The sequence below is a fragment of the Stenella coeruleoalba genome (genome assembly GCF_951394435.1).
Source record: "Stenella coeruleoalba genome assembly, chromosome: 8".
NCBI classification, from domain to species: Eukaryota; Metazoa; Chordata; class Mammalia; order Artiodactyla; family Delphinidae; genus Stenella; species Stenella coeruleoalba.
The window spans coordinates 34,342,643-34,361,275 of record NC_137154.1 but is presented as its reverse complement, the minus strand read 5'-3'; the positions used below and the strand labels follow the sequence as shown (position 1 = coordinate 34,361,275).

The 18,633-nt window shown below is 37.8% G+C and overlaps 1 long non-coding RNA gene across 2 annotated transcripts in view; it reads right to left on the bottom strand.

Annotated features, from left to right (window-relative positions):
* The window catches only part of LOC307191093, a 475,292-nt gene that overhangs the window by 336,817 nt on the left and 119,842 nt on the right, over positions 1-18,633 (bottom strand). For both annotated transcript variants that reach the window (XR_013829601.1, XR_013829602.1), the window contains 2 exons: positions 17,502-17,618; positions 13,166-13,229 (listed from right to left, as the gene is read on the bottom strand). This is a non-coding gene — a long non-coding RNA (uncharacterized lncRNA). The remainder of the gene's footprint in view (positions 1-13,165; positions 13,230-17,501; positions 17,619-18,633) is intronic.

Below are 18,633 nucleotides of genomic sequence, written 5' to 3'. Positions count from 1 at the left end.
TCAGGCTGCTACTGACTGCCAAGTTTCATCTCTTGACTTTGCTTCCATGGAGAAGTTCTGATGGATTTCCATGGTCCTTCCTGGCAGAGAGATCCTTCAGGATGACATTGAAGGACCAACTGTTACAGCAGGCAGGTAGCTAGATATGAGCAGAGAAAGGGGGGCACGGGCCAGGTGGCAGGAAATCACTCATCTTGTAAACAGCAGGGGTCCACTGGCAGACAAAGAAAAGCAGGAACCTCCAGACTGATAGGAAACCACACATTTTGGGTGACAAGTGTCCTGGAGGCAGACAAAGAAAAGTGGGAAAAGGCGGGAATCTCCTGCTTCCAAATGTAACCTGTTCTCATTACAATAAAATTAGCCTTGCAGATAAGAAGTACCCATCATGCACCAATCCCATGACACTTCTGATTTAAGCTAGGCAAGGGAAGAAATCCCTCCTCCCCTTGGGAAGATGGAGCTGGCATGAAAATCAGGGAATACGACCCCCAAATCCCTCCTTCCCCTGTGAATATTCTGCCCCATCATTTGTATGCCCCTCATAACTGACTTCCCAAAGAAACCCAGGGCAGCAGCTCCTCACCTGTCTGCCTGCTCTCCCTCTGAGAGCGTATTCTTGCTGAAATAAATCCTCACTTTACTTTCTTAACCTCCCTGCCTCATCTCCAAATTCTTTCCTTGACGAGGCAAGAACCTTAAATTCACCAGGAATATGATCGCAGGTATTTGCAGATGTGACCTTTCTCAGTCCGGTTTCCTAAGATCTAAGACCTATCACCTCCTGAAATAATTATCGGGGAAGAAATAAGAGGATAAATATTTATTGCTCATAAGGGATAAAATAATGAACTAAGCCAGGTTAGTGCCAAATACCAACTCTTGCTCAAATCAAAAGTCCTAGAACTGAGAAATGCATCAGTGTGTTCTACAGGGCAAGCTACTACTATGCTGTTTATCTTTGATTGTTACTTTTTAACATCTTATGTGCTAAAAGCCAAAAAAGGACTCTAATGTGTTATTTACTATGGAAAATTAGACAATGTTAGCACTCCTCAAATTCTGACCAAAGGTTTTCTTCTTATATTTTTCCTCCTTCTAATGGGCTGCCATTAAAAAACAGTAATGGGGCTTCCCTGGTGGCGCAGTGGCTGAGAGTCCGCCTGCCGATGCAGGGGACACGGGTTCGTGCCCCGGTCCAGGAAGATCCCACATGCCGCAGAAAGGCCACAACAGTGACAGGCCCGCGTACTCCCCCCCCAAAAAAAACCAGTAATGCCATTAAAACCAGCAGAAGAGTAGCACTCTCTTTTTAACAAAAAATATTTTTCCTTAAAAAGCAGAATTGTTAGTAAATAAAACATGCTGCTTTCTACAGTTGTGGTTTCTCCCTTTCTAAAATTATGTTATAGAGGATGATAGTGTTTCCAATGATCTGAACTCCCCTTAGACTAATTAAATCTTTGATTTTTAGCTGAGCATGTGGCTACCCAATTTCTCTTTTGCTCGTCTCTTCAAATTTAATCACGCTATGTTTTCCAGTTGTGAGAGAGTCAAGCTTGAGTACTCCTTATATCTCTGCCCCCACGGCTTTCCTTTCAATGTGCCATGCTGCCATGCAGTGTGATCTTTCCATTAAAATGTGTCACATCCATTACTTAATGTCCCAAACTGATTGTCAAAAGTTTATGAATAGTAATAGATGATAATACAGGAATACTGTTTCTCCCAGAGAGCAGCAGTTCAATGAAATCCTTTGATACCTATATCCAAAGTTAGCTAATGGTGGATCTTTCAGACACCACTCAGGCCAAGTGGATTTGGGAAAGAGTCCACACAGCTAGTGGGTCATTTTGAGACACCTAATTCAAATGTCACTAGGTGTTAGCCTTTGCTGAGATGTGCAAAGCTCAGCTGAGTTCTGCAAATGATGTAGATTCTCAGTAGTTTGGATCCTTAATGTTTTCTTTGATGGCCAGTTTGTTCTGACTCACTGATTGGAGAAAATTAGGTGAGATATAAGAAATAGGAATTGTTACTTCCTTTAGATTGGGGTTGATTAATATGAATAAGGAGGTGAATTTTCTAGTAAAATGGCCCCGATCTTTTCCATTTATCTATTTGCCCATTAGCTATCTGTACTCCGTGGAAAAAAGAGATCTTAGTTCCTCCCTATTAACATATTTATATCATTCAGTTTTAATTGCACATAGACTTTTGTAAACTAATGTAACAGAACAAAAGATATCATGAAAAAAATGAGTTTTATGAAAAAGGGAAGAATTCATTTTATTTTAGAACAAAGAAAATATATTACATTTGGAGGCATTCCAAGTCCTTTGGTTTCATGAATATTCCATCTTCATGATAATGGACAGCTGTGCTCTTATGAACTTCTAAGAATCAGCTAACTTTGGTCAGAGCTAGAGGTTTTTTAAAGGTCAAGGTCAAAAGAAACAGACTTTCTTCTTCTGAGTGTGCATTTTCAGTGCGGCATTGCAGTAAGGCTTTCTCATCAACCCTTAAACTGGCATTCACAGTAATGGAATTTATCATCATTCACTTCCTACCACAAAGAGCCCAGAATTAAAAGAATCTGTCCTTCATTGTTAAGTACTGCACAATTTTCCCTTTTTAGGATCTTATGTGAGGATCCTGCTGGTTCTATCGATATTAGTTTTTTTCTAATGGGAAATTTCTTTTTAATTCATTTTAAAGGCAACCAGCAGGTACCCAAACAGGCAACACCTATGAGTGACCAGACAGACAGAATGGACCAAATTAGAGACCCTTTTTAATGAAAGTCCCGCGTGCGAACAAATGCATGGGACCATAAGCAATTACGTGCTTCAAGGAAACATGGGATTATATGGTCCCTGAAAGATGAAGCTTAATGGAGCCATCCATTCCCTATGGGTGAAACAGAAAAGCCAAGGTATATGTTAAGATGGCATTGACAAAGATACAACAGGTTACTAGGGTTTCAGGTTGCCACTGTCAGGGAGGAAGAAATTTTCCTCTACCCTTCTAGGTTCTTCTGACTGGTCTAAGAATTAAATTGACATGAGACAGTAACAAGAAAAAAATCAAACAGAAGTTTAATAACAAGTATGCATGGGAGAGACTGAGGAAAACTGAGTAACCTGACAAAATGATCAAAGCCCTCACTTTAAATACCATCTTCAGCTAAAGACAAAAGAGGCTGTTGGGAGCAGTGGTTTGGAACTTCAAAAGGGAAGAAGGCATTTCATATGGAGATGGAAAAGCAAATGTTTGGTAAATACATGTTTGCTGGGTCATGCAGAGACAATGGGACACAGAGTGGGCTCTGATCTCTAAGAGCTTACCCCACCACACCTAGCTCCTATTCTTTGTAGATAGCTCTAGTAATAGCTCTATTTTGGGAACAGGCCTCTATCAAAATTCTTTTAGGCAGTTAGGGGGAAGGTCAAAGTGTCTTTCTGAGTCTTTTGTTTCTTAAAAACAATCAGCCTAAATTAATCCTTACGCCAAAGTGACACATTTTAGGGAGGCACATTTTGCTCTTCTACACCACTTAAGAAACTGCAGCCCCATCATTATGATTTTAAGACTTTGGTAAGATTTCATAAAGTTCTATAGTTTCTTTCTCTTTGTTATTTTTATTACCACCCTTGCTGTTTCCCTTGAAGCTTGTTAAAGGAGCAGAACTTGGGTAACCTGCATTTTCTTATAGCTAGACTTGGGAAAATTAGACCTCCAGAGGGAAGATTGGTGGTAGCCACTGAAAGGGGAATGAGAACATAAACAGAGTCCCTTGGGCTCCCATGGAAGAGGTAGTGGATGTGGACTGAGTATCAGTTTGAGAGTCTGGGCACCCACAAGGTCCCTGTGATTTTTTTACATTCATAACTCACTAAGGTAACTATAAGGACTATGTCAATTTTAATGGAAAAAAAATTAGGAGGATTAGAGGAATAACAGCTTAGCAGAATTAATATTTTACATGATTCATTAAATATTATTCTATCCTTAAGCCTAAGGTCTCAGAGCATTGGTCTCACAGGAAAATATGAGGGAACTGTCCTTTGTATCTATTATTTTGAAATGTCTATTTTGCAAAGTTTTTAGAGTAAGGCATGGTTTTGGAAGGGAAAAATGCTTTAATGAATTTAGTTTTCTGGCTCTTCTAAACAAGAATTATTTGAGAGGGCTAAACATACAATAATTAAATTTTTTTAAAACTTATTTGAAAGGTGACATTTATTAGTGCTGCAGGTTTCTCTCTGTACATAACCCAAAGATGACAGGGCTCTGAACACCACTTGAGATGAATATACCCAAAATAGCAAAGAACAGTCATTGATTATATAATCATATTTTTAAGCAGGAAAAACACACAATTGTGGATTTTTTAATCCTAGAAGAAGAGCAAAAATGGCCACTATGAGAAGAAGAGAATGAAAAGACAGAGAGAGAGAGAGGAAGGGAGAGAGAAAATGATATTGAAAAAAACTCAACCACAGAATTACTAAGTATCAGATGAACCAGTATTATGACTAGATTTCTCATAAGACAAAAAAGTACCTCCCCAGTAATTCTTGTGGTGCTTAATCTTCTAACATTGAAAATCTTTTATTTGGCACTCTCCTAAACTGCTAGTAGAAGCATAATACGTTAAAACAATTCTGGAGGGTGCTTGGCAATATATAACAAAAGCTTTAAAAACAAATAAATTTCATTTGTTCTAAGATTTATTTTCCCTAAAGGAATATGTATACCACCTAAGCATGTTTTATAAAATGAATAAATGCAAATGACCTAAAGTCTGATAATAGGAAAATTGGTTAAGTAAACTGTAATATATCCACAGGATTGAACACTCTGTAACCAATTAATATAGCTTACAGAAGATTATTTAATCATATGGAAATAGTCACAGTAAATTGAATAAAAGGTATGGCTATTCTACAACACTGGAGTTCCATGAGAAGCCTTAAGAGTCTAGAAGTCATATAATAATACACTGGAAGGAAGAAATATTCTGAATGAAGTCTGAAACTATTGTGTGTTGCACTGATTTCCACCAGGTCATGAGGCAACTGCTTGCTCAAAAGGAGACCAGAGGAATAAAAAGATGTTAGATTTTGATGTGTTTATTCATTATTCATTTACTTATTCATCTATTAATTCAGCCATCATCATATCTTAAGTGCCTACCATATGCTAAGCATTGAGCTAGGTACTGAAGTACGACTTCAGATCGATGAGACAGGAGAAACATGTAGAAAATGATTCAGGAGCCTTTGCATGCCTTGTCCAAGATTCTGAGTCATTTTGTAGGCAATGAGAAATCACTGGTGATTTTGAGCAGGGAAATGACAAGGTTAGATTTTAACATTATATCATTTTTGTAGCAGTGGGGAGGGTGAAACATAGGAGGACAAGACTAAAGTAGGGATGTGGTGACTGGGCTTTGGGGGTAGTCCAGTGAGAGCAGAGGAGAATGTAAACCAAGGCAGTTGCCCAGAAAATGGAGACAGGGACAGATGAAAAAATATCTGGGAATTAAAACAGAACATGGAGACTGAACGTGTAGAAGGAGCAGAAGAAACGGACATAATTTTGGATAAGTCCTAGATTTTTGCCATGGGTGGGAGTAGTGCTGTTTAGCAGAATAGATTGGATAGCACTCTATGGCATTTCATACATTTTCAGTGTGCTTAGATATATAAGTATATTCATATGCTTTATCAATACTGATAAGCTGGTTCCAGTCTTTTGCCATGGACATTTTCCACTGTCTTTAGTTTCCTTCATTAAAGTGAAAGATTTACCATTGAAGATTAAAATTTTGGAATTTCTGAAGGAACTGTTAAGTGTTGATAATAAAAATGAAAATTTATGTAGCACTGACAATGTGCCTAGCTCTGGGCTAAGAACTGTATACATGCTACATCATTCACTTGTCACAGAAATACCATTAGGTAGGCATCATCACCTTATAGATGACAAAATGAAGCTCTGAGAGATTGTCACTTGCTCAACATTACACAACTAGCAAGTGGCACAGCCAGAATTCAAACCAAAGTTATCAATCTTTTAACCTGTATTCTCTGAAACACGTTGATTATTTTCTGAAATTTCAGACATTCTCAGAAACAATACCTTTCTGAAAACATTATAGATGAGCTTTGGAGGTCTGAGTGGCAGCATGATCTGACAGAAAGATCTTTGGGCTGAGGGTTGAAAGTCTAAACTGGTTTGAACTAGACCACAATCTTGCTGTTTGATCTTTATCAAGTCACTTAGCTCTGGGTTTCATTTTCTTTATTTGAAAATAAGCCAATTGAATTAGAAGTCACTTCCAAGATGTTATTTATATTTATGACATAAGAAATTTGAAATTTCTTTGTTCATTCACACGGGAGAAGATTTCAAAGCATAAAATGGCTCTATAAACTAATGGAATTTGCTGATTTCAGACATGGAAAGGTTATTTTCTTTGCACATAGAAAGTAAAGAGAATGACCTCTGGTATGCATCTTTGTGAATTTGTCAACTCACATTAAATACTTAGATGTGCCCTCAGCCTTCTTAGAATCCCTTGTTTAGTTCATTGCGCCATCATCTTAACATGAGACCTTAGGTTAAAATAAAGCAGAAGGTTCTGACAAATTGCTTCAGGGTCAGAGCTAAACACGGTCTCACCCTCATCAAGATGATTTAAAGTAACCTGGTGAATTAGGTATGACCTGAATTTATTAACCATCTCTGGTTAATAATAATATAAACAGCTACAGAAAGCATCCCTGGGATATTCTCATGAACGTCTATTTGCCTCTAACAATTTGGCCTAGTGACACCATCAGAAGGAAGGAGAAAGACTGGCTTTCAACATAGTTTAGTATTTCAAAATGTCCATGTTGAAACAATTTTCAAAGCCATCTATTCCAATGTTTTCTAAGTGATGGTCCACAGATAGATAGTCATGCATAACAAGGTTGTCATTGGTCCAAGGCAAAATTAGAAGACTAAGGATATTGTAGTAAATTTTTAATAAAACTATATTTATTCAATTTAAGGGAATGTCTTTTTTCTAAGGTATATACTTCAAACTCAATGTGGATTTTTTTCTTTTATTAAATGATAATTATAGATAAAATTAACCTTTGTTTTTGTTTTGCTTATTATTGTTTTATTTACTTCATAAAATGGGCATTACATTCTATAAACTTTCACCACTTGGCGAAATCAAAATTTCTGGGAATTGCTGATCTAATCTAATCAACAGTCTCTTCTGTTTCATGTCTGAAACCCTCTTTAGTCTTCTGTCAGTCACCTAATCTGAGATGAGGAGGTCAACACACGTAACTCCACACCACTCTTGGATGTCCCCAGATGTTTGGTAGTCTTTGTTATATAGTGCTAAACTATATTTTGAGTAGTTCCACCAAATAGTAATACTGTTATGATACACATTTTATAAATAATGAAATGAGAAAAGTTATCTTACTTTCGTTAAGTAGTGAGCAATTAAGCGGAGGCTAACCTTAGGTCGCTCATACTTGGAAGCCCACACTCCTATCAAACACAATGTACTGCTTTCTGAGTCTTCCCTACTGACAACACAGAGAACAAGTCCTGTCTCTCTTCCTTGTGATTACCTTTCGTAAAGTCAAAGGCAACCTTTATGTTTCTCTGAGCTTTCTGTTAGCTAGGTTGAATATTAACAATTTCTTTAGTTGTTGCTAATGTGACAAGGTTCCCTCATATCATTTTACCATGACAGTCTCTTAATAGATTGCTCACTCTTCATCATTTGCAATTTGCATGGGAGTCAATGTGGGTTTTAAAAAAAATATGGGCCTCGAAGACAGACCCACCTGGGATTGAGTCTTGGCACTGGCACTGACTAGTTCTGTGACCTATTGAGAGCTATTTATTTATCAGAATTGAGTGTCAGTTTCCTCACTGTAAAATGGAGATAACATCATAGTATTACTCTGGAGATTAAACAGAAAAATTCAAAACTCAATGGCCTTTCGTAATTCAATCAGCAGCAAACTAAAACAATGAATAAGAATATATGTGTGTTTATGTGTATCTGGACTATAATAAGTAAAAATAAAGTAATAACTAACTTGATAAACTTTGTTATTTTCCATAGCTATCTAAGATATCAAATAATGAGAGAAATAAACGAAGCTGAAAATTTCCTATTGTTCTGATTTACACCAGGATTCAAGGATTAGTTACAATTAACTTTCTACAGCTGTTCCCCATTGATCACTTGATGCATATGCTCTTCTGGAATTGGACTGTTATCCAAGCATGGCAAATTAAACTTCTGATTTAACAATTAAAACCATCAGGCTGACGAATGAGACTGTGAGGCTGATTTATTCTGGGTGAGATTCTGGCTCCCAGGCATAAATGAGATTCTCTTTGTTTTCAAGAGTAGACTGGTAGGCTGGCTCATGTGGCAAAAGCCTATGACAGATCTCATTCTATAACAATCACCAGACATCTCCACTCAAGGGATGACAGTCCTTAAGGTATTTAGGAGTGAGTCACTCATGGTTGACTGGTGATGTCACTCTTTCTTCATGGCCATTAAAGACTAGCTTATAACCCAAATAAAGTAATTTTACTGAAAAAGCCTTTAATTGACCTCTCATTTTGCTTTAAGATGGATAGATGATAGATAGATAGATAGATAGATAGATGATAGATAGATAGATATAGATAGATGACATAGATTTTATAAATTGGTCTGCAGACTTCCTCCTTGGACTAATCACACCAAATGAAACTTGCTATTAAAATACAAAACAAAACAAACAAACAAACAATCAAACAAACAGCCCAAATTGTCACCGGCAAAGCCCATTAACAATTGCTGGGAAATAAAAACAAAAACCTGGGTAATAAAGTCTAACCCTTTTTTTTCTTTTGCTTTGTCTAGTTTCACCTGCTCACAGGGTACTGCTTACAGAGGCCTTGCACCCAGCACTTCACACCAGAATTCCTACTGCAAAACGGTTGCTCCCAATGTATCAGCTTGGTGGGCTGTGCCCAGAAGCTCTGAGCTGGGCTTTGCGATCTGAGCAGCACAGCTGCGCCTGCCAGACATGAACTCCACCCTCACCCTAAAAAGCATCCCCACCCATGGCCTGTCCAGAAAGAATGTGCTCTACAGCGTGAGATTGCACCTCTCCATTCTTTGATCACAGAATAAAACTTTTCCTTTGCTTCTTAACCAAACTCAGTCTCATTCTATTGCCTTGAAATACAGTGGGCAGTAGGACCCTTGTTGAGGCCAGATTCGAAGGGGTCGGTAACATAATCACACAAAAGCATTATACTATGATGCACTTACTTTTGGAATCAGATAGACCTGGGATCAATTTTTGGCGTCAGCATTTACTTATTACTTTGGGTATATAACATACCTTGGATATATAATATTAATCACTCTGAGTTTCACTTTTATCATTTGGAAAATTAAAAACATAACGTATTCTTCAGGACAGTTTTAAAGATTACAGATAATTAATAAAGTTCTCAACAAGTCCACTGGCAAATGATAGACACACAGTAAATGGCAGCTTCCATGAAAACTGGACTAATCTCTGTTATGGTCTGCATCTCTTCCTTTAGCAGTTTGTAGCTTCTGGGGTATCTAGGACATTCAAATATAGTCAGATCATAGTCACTTGGGACATTTTATTAATTATATGAAGTCAGACAACTATCTGGGAGAGAGAAATGTGACACCTCAAACTTTTCTAGAAGTTCAACATTTATCACCTCAAAACCCCATATCCTCATTGTATAGCTACAGGGTCATTCTTGAATCTAACTTTCCTGGAATCTTATATTATTTATAATATCCATGGAAAACAGAAACAGCACTTGTGAATAATTTCTAACCACCTTAGATTTCTGGAAACCTGACTGGCATCTCATCTTTTAAAATATACAACATATTTAACTCATACCAGAAGGAAAAAGAGAATAAGAAAAGATAGTCCAAAAAATTAAACCACCTTAATAAATGGAACTTAAGAAAGTCTATATGTCAATATCAGGGCATTCAAGCTATTCTACCTTTAGCTGTTAAAGCCCCAGAGGGAAAAGGCAGATGAATTACTAAATGTTCCTGCTTGCCTGCCTGCATGATCTGCTTCATTGTTTTAATATCAAGTCTCATGACCTTAAAGTATGCTCAGAAAATCTTCTTCCCATTCCCTATTATATCCTCAGCAGTTACCAGATAACAAGGTTCAATCATTAATATACAGCAGTGTGCTACAAGCACAGCAGAATTATAAACAAACATGCACGCAAAAAGATTCCACAATACATTTCCAATAACTAAATGCCTTCCATCCCCAGGATTCTTTGGTTTTTTGGTCTAAATTTCTCTATTTGCCAGAGGGTCTTAAGTTACTACCCTGAAAACAGCGCATCACTGCTTTGATGGGTGGAGGTACTGCCATTGTGGGAAGAGAGGAAGAGAGAGAAAAGAGAATGTTATTCTCAGATTATTAAACCTCTTTTATTTTTCCTTATTCTTAATTGCAAGTGTTTAACTTCCACGAAAGTACTCCATATGTATTCCCCAGAAATATACAAAAGGGAATTTTTTGAGACCTTTCCTAGAGGGTAGATAAAACTGTCAAAGAGATTCCTAATGCTAAAAGATTAATATTATCATAATTACTTTTAAAAAGTAAGTTAAGAAAGTGCCAAAACAGCCTCTTGCTGACTTTACATCTCTGTAAAATGCAGCTAACCTGACATCTACAGTCTGTTTGTGGGGTAGTCTGCCTTCCTTGGCTCCCAGGGCTGCTCAAGTTAAGGACTTAATGTGTCAGCAATTCCTTTATCAGCTCTTAACTTCCAGATTACTAACTTTTCACAAGCAATCATGAATATTCACTGAAGACAGAAATTGGGCAAATCAAGCCCCAGGAGAGTACTGTACTAGTGTGTATGGATGACACTTTGAAATCAAGACTCCCTATAACTTTGACTGGGGTTTAGGTAAAAGAAACTATGCAATTTAGCCAAAGTTAAACAACAAAATCCTAACCTACATCATCACTCTTGAGCTTGAAGAGTAAAGAGCACTGGTCAGTGTGTTGGAGGATCTGAAGTAAGGTACTGCCTCTTCCATTTATTAGGTTTAATACTACACTTGGACAAGTCTCTTAGTCTCTCCAAGACTGTTCCCTCCTGTCTAAAAGGGAATAAGATTTCTTAGATTTTAAATATTGGACTGGTAACTTAATTTCTCAGAAATCCCATTTCTTAATCTGTAAAATGGGAATCATGATTTTTCTTACTTGTCACTTCAAAACTGTTAAAAGAGTGGTGTATTTAGTCCACTTTGAACAAAGTTTCTAACCAAAAAGATGTTGTTTACAACTGAGCTCAGGTAGTTAGTAAAATAATGTGTATTTTGTTAAAAATTATTTTAGAGTGGTGTGGTTCTATCAATCTAATTATTATAGGGCATAGCCAGGAATTGTGAAGTTCCTGTGGCTAGTATTTGGGTCTCAATCTAGGTCATCTTTTCTTTTCACTTCTGCTTTTGTGCTGTCTTTCTCTTCACGTTCCAGTTTTGGCTGGTGAGACTGAATATCAAGCCTGATTTAGTTCTGGAGAGCACTCAGTCTCTGAAACTGAAGTTCAGCCATCTAGGCCTGTGGGCATTTTCTTGGCTACAATACAACTTTGTTTGTAAGCAAACCTCCTATTAGCAGAAATTTATAAACTTAAGAACTGCCAAAAAAGGGCTATTGCCCTGTGAGAAACTTATGGGGACTCATTTTGTCTGCTATGGAGAGACTGCTTTTATAAGCATCTCTGGTTTTAAAAATGGGACAGAAATATATTTCAGAGAAATGTTCCCTGGAAGGATCTTCCCCATTACTTAAAATACCTTGTGCCCAAGGCTGCAAAGGCTAAGATAAAAGCTCTCCAGTTGGGATATAAGATTTTCCCTGACTCGGGGTTACAAATGGGCTTTTTAAACGACTAAACAGTGCACAAAACTGTTAGAAAAATCTCCCCAAAATGTAGGAGCTCTGTTTCTTACCAATGTAAGAAGAGAGTTGAGATGCTCTTACAGAACCCTAGAGTTCCTCTCTCCTCCTCTTGGCTCCCATAAGCACTCAGCACATACTCTTCATTTCTATTCTTCCCACACCATATCTTGATTGCTGGCTGTTTCTCCTACCAGACTGAACTGCTTGTGGAAGTGACGGTGTTTTATTTATCAGATATGTTTGGTGCTTAGCGTGGTGAGTAGCATACAGTGGGCTCTAATTAACTGTTTACTGATTGTTTCACATGCACCAATTCTTAATATCTGCAGAAGGTATGAATGAGGACTGACCCTAATGCATACTTCGTTCATTGCTTTTAAAACTTCAATTCCTGATACATGTTTGTGTCTTATGGTTTGATGCTCACTCCCCCTCTCTGAAACGCAGTGCAGAGTTATATATCCTGCTTGAGATTTTACTGTATATGATTTTCAAACGTACCACAGTAGTAAATGTACTCTGGAATGCAAATCCAGTAATTAAGGTGGGCATGCTGCAAAGCTGGCAATGTCTTTGAAAACATGTTTTCTAGAAAGTAAGCCTATCTTAGACTTTTCCTCCTAATTTCCATTCCATCCAGACAGACTTTGTGAGCAGTAACTTTTTTTTCATGGGTGCTTTGTTTATTTTCTCTTATTCTTTCTCTGAGTCAGGTCATTACTAACCATCTAATGAGCTATTCTTTACATAAGATTTATATGGAAGCAGCACAAAATATGTCCTATTCAGATTCACTGCATAATATACGACCCTAAGAAAACAACCTGAAGAAAAGCTCTAGAAAACGCATTCGAAGGCTTTAGGGCTAATTTGACTGTGATCCATTTCCCCTTTAAGTCAGTTAGGCGGCTGGGAAGAGACTAGCAAAAACTGTGAAAGAAAAGTCTTAGTGCAAAGGGAAACGGTTCCTCAACCTCACCCCCAACTCCTACCACAACTATACTCGCACCCAAGGGGGAAAGCACCTCTGACATTATCCCATAGATAGTCCAAACGGTGCTAAAAGAAACCCAGAAGGCGGTGGTGACAAGAAACAGAGAACCAGGAGAAGGAAATGAACAACTCACCAAGCGAAGCAAGGCAAATCAATCTTTGAAGTTATTCAATCAGTCTTAAGAGTTGGAGGCAATGCTGCATGAAAAAAAGGCAAATGTCTTTCAGGGGGACCTTCAAGATGGCAGAGGAGTAAGACGTGGAGATCACCTTCCTCCCACAAATACATCAAAAATACTTCCCTTTTTTTTTTTTTGGAATTTTTGAATTTTATTTTTTTTATACAGCAGGTTCTTATTAGTTATCTATTTTATACATCTTAGTGTATATATGTCAATCCCAATCTCCCAGTTCATCCCCACCCTCCCACCCCACTTTCCCCCTTGGTGTCCATATGTTTGTTCTCCACATCTGGGTCCCTATTTCTGCCCTGCAGACCAGTTCATCTGTACCATTTTTCTGCATTCCACATATATGCGTTAATATATATTTGTTTTTCTCTTTCTGACTTACTTCACTCTCTATGACAGACTCTAGGTCCATCCACCTCTCTACAAATAACTCGATTTCGTTTCTTTTTATGGCTGAGTAATATTCCATTGTATATATGTGTCACATCTTCTTTATCCATTTATCTGTCGATGGACACTTAGGTTGCTTCCATGTCCTGGCTATTGTAAATAGAGCTGCAATGAACATTTTGGTACATGACTCTTTTTGAATTATGATTTTCTCAGGGTATATGCCCAGTAGTGGTATTGCTGGGCCGTATGGTAGTTCCATGTTTAGTTTTTTAAGGAACCTCCATACTGTTCTCCATAGTGGCTGTATCAATGTACATTCCCACCAACAGTGCAAGAGGTTTCCATTTTCTCCACACCCTCTCCAGCATTTATTGTTTGTAGATTTTTTGATGATGGCCATTCTGACCAGTGTGACATGATATCTCATTGTAGTTTTGAGTTGCATTTCTCTAATGATTAGTGATGTTGAGCATTCTTTCATGTGTTTGTTGGCAATCTGTATATCTTCTTTGGAGAATGTTTATTTAGGTCTTCTACCCATTTTTGCATTGGGTTGTTTGTTTTCTTGATATTGAGCTGCATGAGCTGAAAGTGAAATTAAGAAAACACTCCCATTTACCACTGTAACAAAAAGAATAAAATATCTAGGAATAAGCTACCTAAGGAAACAAAAGACCTGTATGCAGAAAATTATAAGACACTGATGAAAGAAATTAAAGATGATACAAATAGATGGAGAGATATACCGTGTTCTTGGATTGGAAGAATCAACATTGTAAAATGACTCTACTACCCAAAGCAATCTACAGATTCCATGCAATCCTGTCAAACTACCACTGGCAATTTTCACAGAACTAGAACAAAAAATTTCACAATTTGTATGGAAACACAAAAGACCCCGAATAGCCAAAGCAATCTTGAGAAAGAAAAACGGAGCTGGAGCAATCAGGCTCCCTAACTTCAGACTATACTACAAAGCTACAGTAATCAAGACAGTATGGTACTGGCACAAAAACAGAAAGATAGATCAATGGAACAGCATAGAAAGCCCAGAGATAAACCCACACACATATGGTCACCTTATCTTTGATAAAGGAGACAAGAATATACAGTGGAGAAAAGACAGCCTCTTCAATAAGTGGGGCTGGGAAAACTGGACAGGTACATGTAAAAGAATGAAATTAGTACACTCCCTAACACCATACACAAAAATAAACTCAAAATGGATTAAAGACCTAAATGTAAGGCTAGACACTGCCAAACTCTTAGAGGAAAACATAGGCAGAGCACTCTATGACATAAATCACAGCAAGATCCTTTTGACCCATCTCCTAGAGAAACGGAAATAAAAACAAAATAAACCAAATGGGACCTAATGAAACTTAAAAGCTTTTGCACAGCAAAAGGAAACCATAGACAAGACGAAAAGACAACCCTCAGAATGGGAGAAAATATTTGCAAATGAAGCAACTGACAAAGGATTAACCTCTTTGATTTTTTTCAGTGATCTCTTGCTTATTTAGTAGGGTATTGTTTAGCCTCCATGTGTTTGTATTTTTTACAATTTTTTCCCTGTAATTGATATCTAGTCTCATAGTGTTGTGGTTGGAAAAGATACTTGATATGACTTCAATTTTCTTAAATTTATTGAGGCTTGATTTGTGACCCAAGATATGATCTATCCTGGAGAATGTTCCATGAGCACTTGAGAAGAAAGTGTATTATGTTGTTTTTGGATTGAATGTCCTATAAATAGTAATTACGTCCATCTTGTTTAATGTGTCATTTAAAGCTTGTGTTTCTTTATCTATTTTCATTTTGGATGATCTGTCCATTGGTGAAAGTGGGGTGTTAAAGTCCCCTACTATGATTGTGTTACTGTCGATCTTTCCTTTTATGGCTGTTAGCATTTGCCTTATGTATTGAGGTGCTCCTATGCTGGGTGCATAAATATTTACAATTGTTATATCTTCTTGGATTGATCCCTTCATCATTATGTAGTGTCCTTCTTTGTCTCTTTTAATAGTGTTTATTTTAAAGTCTATTTTGTCTGATATGAGAATTGCTACTCCAGCTTTCTTTTGATTTCCATTTGCATGGAATATTTTTTACCATCCCCTCACTTTCCATCTGTATGTGTCCCTAGGTCTGAAGTGGGTCTCTTGTAGACAGCATATATACGGGTCTTGTTTTTGTATCCATTCAGCCAGTCTATGTCTTTTGGTTGGAGCAGTTAATCCACTTACATTTAAGGTAGTTATTGATATGTATGTTCCTATTCCCATTTTCTTAATTGTTTTGGGTTTGTTATTGTAGGTCCTTTCCTTGTCTTGTGTTTCCTGCCTAGAGAAGTTCATTTAGTATTTGTTGTAAAGCTGGTTTGGTGGTGCTGAATTCCTTACCGTTTGCTTGTCTAAAGGTTTTAATTTCTCCATCAAATCCGAATGAGATCCTTGCTGGGTAATCTTGGTTGCAGGTTTTTCCCTTTCATCACTTTCAATATGTCCTGCCACTCCCTTCTGCCTTGCAGAGTTTCTGCTGAAAGATCAGCTGTTAACCTTACGGGGAATCCCTTGTATGTTATTTGTTGTTTTTCCCTTGCTGCTTTAATACTTTTTCTTTGTATTTAATTTTTGATAGTTTGATTAATATTTGTCTTGGCATGTTTCTCCTTGGATTTATCCTGTATGGGACTCTTTGAACTTCCTGGACTTGATTAACTATTTCCTTTCTCATATTAGGCAAGTTTTCAACTATAATCTCTTCCAATATTGTCTCAGTCCCTTTCTTCTTCTGGGGCCCCTATAAATCGGATGTTGTGCTATAGTTTCTCCATTCTTTTGCCTCAGTTTTCTGCTATGGATTCCTTCTAGAGAATTTTTAGTTTCATTGATTGTGTTGTTCATCATTGTCTGTTTGCTCTTTAGTTCTTCTATGTCCTTGTTAAAGATTTATTGTATTTTCTCCATTCTATTTCCAAGATTTTGGATCATATTTACTATCATTACTCTGAATTCTTTTTCAGGTAGACTGCCTATTTCCTCTTCATTTGTTTGGTCTGGTGGGTTTTTACCTTGCTCCTTCATCTGCTGCGTATTTCTCTGTCTTCTCATTTTGCTTAACTTACTGTGTTTTGGATCTCCTTTTTGCAGGCTGCAGGTTCATAGTTCCCATTTCTTTTGGTGTGTGCCCACAGTGGGTAAGATTTGTTCAGTGGGTTGTGTAGGCTTCCTGGTGGAGAGTACTGGTGCCTGTGTTCTGGTGGATGAGGCTGGTTCTTGTCTTTCTCGTGGGCAGGACCATGTCTGGTGGTGTGTTTTGGGGTGTCTGTGAATTTATTATGATTTTAGGCAGCCTCTCTGCTAATGCAGGGGCTTGTATTCCTGTCTTGCTAGCTGTTTGGCATGGGGTATCCAGCACTGGAACTTGCTAGTCATTGAGTGGAGCTGGGTCTTAGCGTTGAGATGGAGATCTCTGGGAGAGCTCTCACCGATTGATAATACATGGGGCCAGGATGTCTCTGGTGGTCCAATGTCCTGAACTCAGCTTTCTCTCCTCAGAGCCTCAGGCCTGACACCCAGCCAGAGCACCAAGACCCTGTCAGTCACACAGCTGCCCACACTTCTCAGGTTTGGCTCTGTGCTGGGGGAGCTGCTATGGGTCTTTGAGTTTCTCAAGGCCTGGGGTGCATCCTGGCTCATCCTGGCTCCACCCACCCCGGGACTCTGGGCTTCCCTTCTTCTCAGAGGAGAGAGTCTCCCTTTATAGGAGCATACAACACAGCCCACCCTCTCCCTTCACTGCTCCAACCTACCCTCTTAAACAAAGGTATGGTTTTAATTCTCAGAGAAAGTTAACATGGAAGTGTTTAAACTTGATAGCTCACCTCATTCACCATGGGTGATGCATCAGTATTTGAAGGGGTTGAGGTGACCACCTCTCATTGCCTCCTTGGTTTCTGCAGGTCACAGGGTAAGGATAATAATGCTCTTTGTGAGAGAAGCTGTAAAGGGAAAATGAAGTTGTAATGAGCACTGCTTCAAGTGAACAGGGAGATTTTTCTCTTTGTCAGAAGTGTCTGCTCATTCTAGGAACTAAAGACCAGCCTGTGTTGCTCTTGCCTCTAATGGCTCAAAATAGTAAAAGACTGGATTAAATAAATGTACTCTGATCTGACAAGGCAGCAAAGGGGACAGCTCACTTCCATGACTCCACTCGTTCCACAATCCAAGGATAAGACAGAACCAGGGGCAATTTCCATATATCACATAGCAATCTTGTCTAAGAGTGATTTTCAAAATTGTTGTTCATGGGTGTGTCATTTGTTCAAATTCAAATACACTTTGAATCAAAGTGTTCGTTTTCAATTTCTGCAACTGCCTTTATACTTTCTCTGGTTCTGACCAAGGACCCAAGATAATAATGTTGGCAGCTCCCAGTGTTTGGTTATTTATTATATCTTAAAATAACTACTAAATGTGCATTTCTTTGGCATGATCTTGATAAGATTTGCTCTGGCTCTTACCTAAATTAAAACATACAACATAATTCATTAATGGTTGCTGAAATTTTGCCATGGATTTAAAATTTTGAATTTAAAAGAATTTATTATGAATAGGGCTTGTATGTGTGCAGATGAGAAAGAATTTGTAGGATGTTTACATAATAATGATATTCATATAATTATTTTCTTTGGGGTAGGAATTATCTTATTCACTATTCACAGGCAGGCAATACTCAGTGGGTGTTAGTTGAACAAGTGAATGACTTAGTTGTTTGTAGGAGTGATAATAACCGTTTTATATTTCTATTCTGCTTAATGAACTATTAATCAAATGGGGTAATATAATTTTTAACCTCACTTAAACATTTTAAATACTCTATACAGTAAGCAGGATTTGTTTTCATTACCCATCAGAGAAGATACTGCATTTGATGATGAATGAAAGGGAATTTGAGTATAGGTCTTTCCATAGCCCCTCCACTGCACCAGCCAAGATAGAATAAGACTTGCTTTA